General features: G+C 33.7%; 1 long non-coding RNA gene across 1 annotated transcript; it reads left to right on the top strand.

Moving 5' to 3' along the window:
- The first annotated feature begins 7,156 nt into the window (after window positions 1-7,156).
- LOC123328903 lies at window positions 7,157-8,422 on the top strand. The gene is made up of 2 exons (XR_006543905.1): window positions 7,157-7,213; window positions 8,242-8,422. It is a non-coding gene; the product is annotated as an uncharacterized LOC123328903 (long non-coding RNA).
- Window positions 8,423-9,882: the final 1,460 nt, after the last annotated feature.

Below are 9,882 nucleotides of genomic sequence, written 5' to 3'. Positions count from 1 at the left end.
TGTCTGAGTCTCCAGGTAAATTACCTTTGGACTCTTTCCTGAGTTTCCAGCCTACTGGTCTCTCCCACTCCCCTCCACCACCCCATTAGACTTTATACTTAACAAGCCCCCATAATTAAATAGTTAATTACCTAAAATAAATCTCTTCCTATGGATATATGCATACATTTTATTGATTACCTTTCTCTAGATAAACACTACTAATAAACCAATCTGTTCTCTCTCTCTCAAACAGAAACACACACACAAAATTATATAGTAGATTCTTTAATTGTTCCCATTTTACAGATAATTAAACTGAAGTTTACTTAATTTGCCCAGTATCATACATTAAGTAGCCTTCCCTGGTGCCTTAATCCATAAAGAATCTGTGTGGATGTGGGTTTGATCCCTGGCCCACAAAGATCTTGATTTCCTATCTTTGCATTCCAGTCCCCTGTAATGAAAAGGACATCTTTTTTTGGTGTTAGTTCTAGAAAATCTTGTAGGCCTTCATAGAACCATTCAACTTCATTGTCTTTGGCATTAGTGGTTGAGGCATAGGCTTGAATTACCTTGATGTTGAATTGTTTGCCCTGGAAATGAACAAAGATCATTCTGCGGTTTTTGAGATTGCATCCAAGTACTGCATTTTGGACTCTTGTTGACTATGAGGGACACTCCATTTCTACTCAGGGATTCTTTTCCACAGTAGTAGATATAATGGTCATCTGAATTAAATTTGCCCGTTCCCATCCATTTTAGTTCACTAATTCCTAAGATTTGGAAGTTCACTCTTGCCATCTCCTGCTTGACCACATCGAATTTACCTTGATTCATGGACCTAACATTCTAGGTTCCTATACGGTATTTTCTTTACAGCATTGGACTTTTCTTTCACCACCAGACACATCCACAACTGGGTGTCATTTCTGCTTTGGCCCAGCCACTTCACTCTGGAGCTTAGTAATTGCCCTTCACTCTTCCCCAGTAGCATATTGGACACCTTCCAAGCTGGGGGGGGGGGGGGGGGGGGGGGCTCATTTTCTAGTGTCATATCTTTTTACCTTTTCATATTATTCATAAGGGTCTCCTGGCAAGAATACTGGAGTGGTATGGCATTCCCTCCTCCAGTGTACCATGTTTTGCCAGAACTCTTCATTATGACTCGTCCGTCTTGGATGGCTCCTCATGCTATGGCTCATAGCTTCGTTGAATTATGCAAGGCCCTTCACCATGACAAGGCTGTGATCCATGAAGTGGAAAATAAATGAATGTAAATGTGGCATAAGCATATAGAAGTAAGGCACTAAAATGTAAAACGCCTAACTTTTTAAGAGTATAAACAATCATAGATTGATACTTTTCGTACCTAAACACAGCATTTTTGTTTTTATATTTGCCAACAATATAGCTAGAAAAAATAAAATGTAAACTATTTTGAATATCTTAAAATGTTTAAATTATTAAATTAATGAACACTAATAGTGATTTGGAGGTATAAGAAAACATAAGTAGATTAAAAACAGAATAAATCCATTAATCACACAAATGCTAAGGAGCTATTGTTTATAATTTTTTAAAATTTAAGTATCATTGATTTACAATATTGTATTAATTTCTGCTGTACAGCAAAATAACTCAGTTATATATATATACGTATTCTTTTTTATATTATTTTCCATTATGGTTTATCTCAAACTGTTGAGTATAGTTACCTGTGCTATATAGGAGAAACTTGCTCTTTATCCCTTCTGTATGTAATAATTTGCATCTACTAACTCCAGACTCCCAATCCATCCCTCCCCAACCCCCACCTTGGCAACCACAAGTCTGTAATCTATGTCTGTGAGTCTGTTTCTGCTTCATAGACAGTTTCATTTGTGTCATATATTAGTTTCCATATATGAGTGATATGATGCTTTTCTCTTTCTGACTAACTTCACTGAGTCTGATAGTCTCTAGTTGCATTCATGTTGCTGCAAATGGCCTTGTTTTGTTTTTTCTTGTCGTTAAGTTATAGCCCAGTGTATATATGCACCACATATTCTTTATCTATTCATCTGTTAATGAACATAGAGGTTGTTTCCAGGTCTTGGCTATAGTGAATTGTGTTGCTATGAGTATATGGGTGCATTTATCTTTTTGAATTGAAGTTGTCTGTATATATGCCCAGGAATGGGATTACTGGATCATTTGGTAATTCTATTTTTAGTTTTCTGAGGAGCCTCCATACTGTTCTCCAGTTCTCTGCACCAACTTACATTCCCACCAACAGTGTAGGAGGGATCTCTTCACACCCTCTCTAGCATTTGTTAGTTTTAGACTTTTTAATGATGGCCATTTTGACTGGTGTGATGTGATACCTCACTGTAGTTTTTATTTTTAATATTTATTTCATTTTAAAAAATATTTGAAATTTAATATCCAATATTTTAAATTAAGGGAACATTGGTCACTAACTTTTAATACAGAAGTGTATTCTCATTTCATAAAATATTCTTCAAAATTAGGATTATTATTGTTTTTCTATTATATCAGTAGCCTTCTGTAACAGTTTATTTAACTTCACTTAAATATTTAGATACTTAGATTTCTGGCTGTAGATATTTAGATTTCTACATTTTTATATGGTGTATATAATGCTTTTTTGAACAGTTTTGTATATAATATTGAAGATCCTTTGTGCACTGCTTTATTTTCTTAATACAAATTCCCATAACTGAAGATACAGATCAAATATTGTCTGAGAAAAAATAATTAACATTTAAAAGTTATTTGTGAAATTCTCTTTTTTACTTATTTCTAAATCTATATGTTTTAAATATTAATTTTGCTTACAAATACAATTTACTATTTTATGTTCAGTTTGAAACAGAATACTTTCTATTATGTAATCAGCTATTTCCACTTAGAAATGCAATAAAGTATGTTACTTTAAATTGCTTTAATGTTATATGAAAAACTTAAAATATTAATTTTAATCCTGATTGAATTTTGTGACAAAATTACAATGCCCATATAGTTTTGCAATTGTTGACCCATTACCATAGTTTAGTTTTTCAGAGGAAATGAAGTACCCTAAAACTATCTAATTTTAAAGTGCCAAAGCATAATACTATGAAACCAAATGCAGCTTTTGTGTATTGATGGATGCTTTAAAGCTCCTTCCTTAATTGTGATAATTTGGAACAAATTAGGGAGTCTTATAATGAGCAATAGTCTAGTCACACAGCTCTTAAGAGTGCTAAATCACTGAGCAAGGACATTTGCTGAGCAGGACTCTCAGGTCTGGGAATGTTTAGTTAACAGAAGGTCAAACTAAAATGACTGTTTTTATCTTCCTAATGCTATTAGAATGGCTCACTTTGCTTTTGTGAATGTCATAATTGAGATTTTACTTTTAAAGCACAAAACAATATATTGATGACATTACTCTGTAATTACAGAATTAATATAATTTCTCTAACAACATTCTCTATTAAAATCAAATTGCCGTTTTGCATTGTTTCAGCTTACTTCCAATATAATTTTATTTTGAGTTCTCTTGATCCATACTAGTGCTCTTTGAATGCTTTGTTCTAAATAGCAATAGGCATTTGACAGTAGTGACTCATTGGAGTTCAGTAAAGGGTCAAGGATTCTAGAGGGCAGCTTAGCAGGTGGGAGTCCCACAGCAGATGAGTCTAAAATGGGATGTCATACAGAAACTGCTGTCCTCACCTACAGTGTAAGCAGTCGGCAGAGGTATTATTAAACTGAATATCTCAAAAGAGATTTGTTTTAAAGGTATATACCCCTGTATTCAGGAAATGTATGTCATCACCGATTTCTTTATTCTTAAACTGGATTATTTTTTAAATAAGCTAACTATTCGCTATATTCTAGGCAACTGAATGTAATTTGCTAACCAAATACATTCATAAACTTTTTGTTACTTATAAATTATAAAAATAATTATCTGGAAATAAAGAACAGATACAAAGCTCTAAAGCAGGATTAAGAAATAGAGACTTGCCAGAACCAAGCAAGCTAATTCAAAATGTACACACACACACACATGCACACACACACTTAAATTTTAGTTTGGAAGTATCAGATCAGCTTATAATGAATCTGTCTATAAAGACCAGTTTGCTATAATTATCCCATGACTTGAAATGCCCTTATTCAGAAAAGGGATAAAGGGTTTCATGCTAGCAAAAAGTGTTCTCCACATTTCACATGTTAACCATTTAACCAAAGAGAAGGTAATTTTCTCTTTCTCCTACATGGAGGGTGTGATCTTTTTGTGGTTAGTTATCAGTTGTAAGGGCTTCCCTGGTGGCTCAGACAGTAAAGAATTCACCTGTAATGCAGGAGACTCAGGTTTGATCCCTGGGTCAGGAAGATTTCCTGGAGAAAGTAATGACTATCCACTCCAGTATTCTTGCATGGAGAATTCTATGGCCAGAGGAACCTGACAGGCTAGAGGAACCTGGCAGGCTACAGTCCATGGGGTAGCAAAGAATCAGACACGACTGAGTGAGTAATACTTTCACTTTCATCAGTTTTGAATGCAGTAATTTTGAGTTATTGGTGAAGGTTTGTACAATGCTAGGTTTGCTGTAGTTAGAAACAAAGCAAAGATATTTTGAGAAAATAAATTCATACTTATTACATTATGAAAGATACATTTTCAAATATATATTTCAAGAATATAATTTTTGCATTTAGAAAATTGCAGTGTTCCAGGATTTGCCTGGAGAATCCCAGGGACAGAGGAGCCTGGTGGGCTGCCGTCTATGGGGTTGCATAGAGTCAGATACGACTGAAGTGATTTAGCAGCAGCAGCAGCAGGATTTCTCATTGAATGTCTTTGTAACTTGTCTAATTTATAATTTTCATTCCTCAAAATGAACTTTTAAGTTTATATTAATAATGAATTCATAGTTGATGGGAGTTTATTAACTTATATGTGGTAAACTGAAGAGCCCATTCTGATAAATTTCTAAAACAAAGGAACTGTCTATGATAAATTGGAGTTTGCTACTTATAGCATAAAGGGAAGACTTGCTTTCAAATTCAAATGTCAATTATAAGATGAATAACTTCTTGGGATCTAAAGTACAGGATGATTACTATCATTAATAATACTGTTTTCAGAAATGATACAAATGAACCTATTTACAAACAGAAACAGACTCACAAACTTAGAAAATGAGCTTACTGATGTAGTGGAGGCGGGGGTGGGGAGTGGGGGAAAATGGGGAAGGGATAGTTATGGAGTTTGGGGTGGATATTTACACACTGCTATAATTAAAATAATAACCAACAATGACCTACTGTATAGCATAGAGAACTCTGCTTAATGTTATGTGGCAGCCTGGATGGGAGGGAGTTTAATGGATACATGCATATATATGGCTGAGTCCCTTTGCTGTCTGCCTGAAACTATCACAACATGAATAATTGATTATATTCTAATATACTTTTTAAAAGTAAAAATGTATATTAAAAATATATATATTCCAATATAAAATAAATAGTAATAATAACGCTATTTTTATGTTTGAAATTTGTTAAAGGTGTATATCTCATGTGTTCTAACCATGTACACATAAAAAATAGTAAAAAATTGGGAGCTATATGAGGTTATAGATGTATTAATTACCTTAACCATGATAATCATTTCAAAATACATAGGTATATCAAATCATTGCATTGTATACCTTAAAAGTATGCAATTTTTAATTGTCAATTATACCTTAATAAAGTTTGGAAAAATTAATGGCAGTCTTTTCTACTTCTATTCTTATTTTTCTTAGTCTAAATTGTCTAGCCTCAATAAAATAAATTTTAATTTCTAATAACATGAAATAAAAATATGCACATGCTGTATTTGTTGATTTAAGTAAGTGACTTCAGTCTATTCTTCTCTTTTGATTATACATTCTACATGTAGGCAGACATATATGATTTTCTCTCATCCAATCTGAGGAGGTGGAAAATAATTTGCACTGTAGGGTATCACTATTTTTGATAGCACAAACTTACTCAGATTATATTTGAGAAAATTAGAGACAGAAACATATAATCTCCATTAGTAAACCTACTTTTTTTTCACAGAAGTTCATAGTTGTTTCGTCCTATTTAAATCTATTACTCTTGAATACTTCTAGGAAGATACAAAGAGCAATCAGTTCTCTCTTTACCTACTTATATAACAAGCAAATTAATTAGCAAAATGATTATTTTTAATTGCTTTATAAGTTATAAAAAATATGTATTCATGGTGTTCTAGGCTTTCAGGAGGTGGTAGTTAATTTTTATGTTTTTTGCTTCTATTAAACAATATAAGAGAATAATTAAAATATTTTAAAATTGAGGGAAAATCACCCATAAGCCAATACTAACATTAGTTGACAGTTGACAGAATCATATTAAAATATGTGTGGTATTTTATTTATGAGATATAAAGAGATGTCATATAGTTTTGTATTATTGCAGATATACTTGTGCTAACACTCCACTTATCGTGTTTTCTTTTTTTTTTAATTGCATTCTTAGGTTAGTTCTTTACATTGAAATCTTGGCAGTGAAACATTTGTCATTTCCTTAACATAAAACTAAATTCCATTATGAAACAAGACTTTTTCTTAAAACCTACAAAGATTTAAAAAATACATATTCTCTCAAATTGCTTATTTTCCACATATGTGTGTGTGTGTGTGTGTATGTGTGGCGTATGTGTATACATGTATATGGCTTTGCACACACACTGGTCATCAATCATTTCTTTTAAAGATGTTATTTATATGAATTTTTTGAAGTATTTGCATTCATATGTGTGCATATCCAGCATTTTTATGACTTTACACAAAGTTTTAATATTTGCCTAGATTCTTTATTAGCAAAAGAAATAAAAAGTTTAATCAATCATCATAATAGGAGTCCATATTTTGTATCTAGATGTACTCTTGTCAAAAAAAAAAAAAAAGGCAGTTCGTTGAGCAGCTAGCAAGAATTGTAGAGGGTATGAGATTTTTACCTTAATGCAAACTCACAATTTATCTTGCCACAGTGTCACAGATGTGAGTAGAATACTGGTGACTCTTGGCTCAAAGGCAACAACATGAAAGACAGTATGAATTTCATGTTTTCCTCTGTTTTTTCTTGTCCCCCAATTCCCATGACAGGATATGCTGAGGGGAACCCAGGTAGCTGCTGCATGCACAGTGGGTTTGTGTCACAGGTGAGGAACCCTGTACATAGGAAACCCCCATCTTAAAAGGGGGTAACTGTAACTCTCTCCAATCTTTGGTCTGAAGGGATATGTTATCTTTATAATCCTGGTTTGGAAACATCCCAGGAGAAACACTGTCTCTAACTTCTAAGGCTTTATATATATGCTGCTGCTGCTGCTAAGTCACTTCAGTTGTGTCCGACTTGGTGCGACCCCATACACGGCAGCCCACCAGGCTCCCCCATCCCTGGGATTCTCCAGGCAAGAACACTGGAGTGGGTTGCCATTTCCTTCTCCAATGCATGAAAGTGAAAAGTGAAAGGGAAGTCGCTCAGTTGTGTCCGACTCTTAGTGACCCCATGGACTGAAGCCTGCCAGGCTCCTCCATCCATGGGATTTTCCAGGCAAAAGAGCACTGGAGTGGGGTGCCATTGCCTTCTCCATTATGTATATGACTATCCTCAAACAACAGTTGAGAATATAGCTATCAATGCTTCACAAAATATACACATGCACAAGAATCTCATCAAGAATTCTCAGATTGGAAACTGCTTGGTGGTCCGGTGGTTAAGAATCTGCCTTCCAAAGCAGGGGATTTGAGTTTGATCCCTGGTTGGGGAGCTAAAGATTTCACATGCTATGGGGCAGCTAAGCCCCCATGCCACAACTAAGCCGGGGACACAGCCAAAATTTAATTAATTAATTAATTTTAAAAAGAATTATCTTCAGTTGTCATACATATCATTGCATATAATCCACAAAACTCATAAAACCTTCAAAATTAGAATGTTAATAAGTTACTCTCAGTTGATGAACCAAAAGCCACAATTTCACAAGGTAGGCCAAATAAAGGAGTCAGAATAGAGCAATCTTTACTAATTAAGGTTATAAATGTTCTCTTCAATAACAAATTAGATTGTGAGCTCTTTATATAAAAAATTGACTTTAAACACTGTTGTAATTCTTTAAGGGTAAAACAGTAAACCTGGTACTTATTAACATCTAATTGTAAATGTTTCTTATTTTCAATTTCTCAGCATCAATTACTTTGGATAAATGCCCACCTCTATACTGAGTGACCCTGGTAGACTGCCAACCACCAGACACATGTGAAGCAAAAATGCATAGAACAGTAACTGGCACAGAGCAAAGGGATATGTTAAGTATTAGTTATGTTAATTGTAAGTATTTGTTATATTAATAAAATTGATTAAACTCTACATGATGTCATGCTTAAAAAATTTATGTTGAATTTATCAAATCTTAATTTTCTCTGAAGTTCGAGTGGATAATTTGCTATTACTATTCAAAATTCAAAATGTACTAATTACAAAGCAATTCTTTTTCAATTCTGGTTTCTCAACTATCTAGGTTTCCTCATTATAAGCTAACAATATTATTAATGATCTTATCTTCTGGAGAAATGTTATGTTTATATAATAAAATTTATGCATATTCAGAAATATGCAAATTAATCTCTTCTCATTTTAATACAAATGATAGCAAGTCATACCTAGTATTCTTGTCTTGCTTATTTCACTTAAGTATACCTCTAAGAGATCATTTTCCATTGAACACTTATGGAGATTTCTTATTTTGTTTTACAGCCCTATACTATGCCATTTTATGGATTTATAGTGACTCTAAACTTTTTTATTGATAGACATTAAGATAATTTCTAATATTTTGCTTTTATAAACAAACCCATAATGATACATTGGCAAGTACTCAATTTGGATTATAATATGTCAAGTAATAATTTAGAAAGTAAGAAACAGAATGGTAGTAAATTCTTTTTTGTGCTTTTCCTACTGTGAGTGAAACAGATCATATTAATTTACATAATTGAGAGATATTTGTATTTCCTCTTTGGATCATTATTTATGTACCACTTTTGAACAGCTACTTTCTTTTTGATGTGGAAAAGCTCTTTGTATATTGGAGAAAGTAGTGTTTTATTCTTAATTCAGTTACACGTTTCTTTTTATTTTTTCTATATACCTTCTATATTAGTTTTCTAGAGCTATCATAACAGTGCCATAAACTGGGTGACTCAAAACAACAGGAAGAAATTTTTTTTGCCGTTCTGGAGGCTGGAAGCTCCAAATTAAAGTTTTTGCCAAGCCATGCTTCTTTGGAACACGTGGAAGGCATCCTTGACTCTTCCTAATTTTGAAATGTATTGTGTCCATAATTTCTATAAATCTACCATGCCCATGTGTTGCAGAGTGATACTTATTCCTGTCTTCCAGAGTAAGAGTGGTAATTTCATGTATAGTTGTCCAACTGGATTCCTTTTCCTCTAAGTGTTATATGTGACTGGGTTCTCATGAAAAGAATATGTAGTAGGCTCCATTTCTGTGTCTGAACATGAAGACATTAGGCAGATGATTCTTCATGGTCTTTTTCCTTCTCTTGCAACTAGAAAATGAATGTGTGGAATTATTCTGAGGGTTCCACAGATTCAGCACAAACTAGAAGTGGGACACTGATGTATGGGATCAAGAGACTGGAGTACACACTGATAAACAGAGAAATTGTGAGCACAGATCTACCTGAAATTCTACAGCTAAAGGAGATTCATGTGTGCTAAGTTGCTTCAGTGGTATCCAACTCTTTGTGACCCTATGGACTGTAGCCCACTAGGCTCCTCTGTCCATGGGGTTTCTCTTGGTTGC

Source organism: Bubalus bubalis, chromosome 13, assembly GCF_019923935.1.
Source record: "Bubalus bubalis isolate 160015118507 breed Murrah chromosome 13, NDDB_SH_1, whole genome shotgun sequence".
Classification (NCBI taxonomy): domain Eukaryota; kingdom Metazoa; phylum Chordata; class Mammalia; order Artiodactyla; family Bovidae; genus Bubalus; species Bubalus bubalis.
This window is presented reverse-complemented; position numbering and strand designations above follow the sequence as displayed.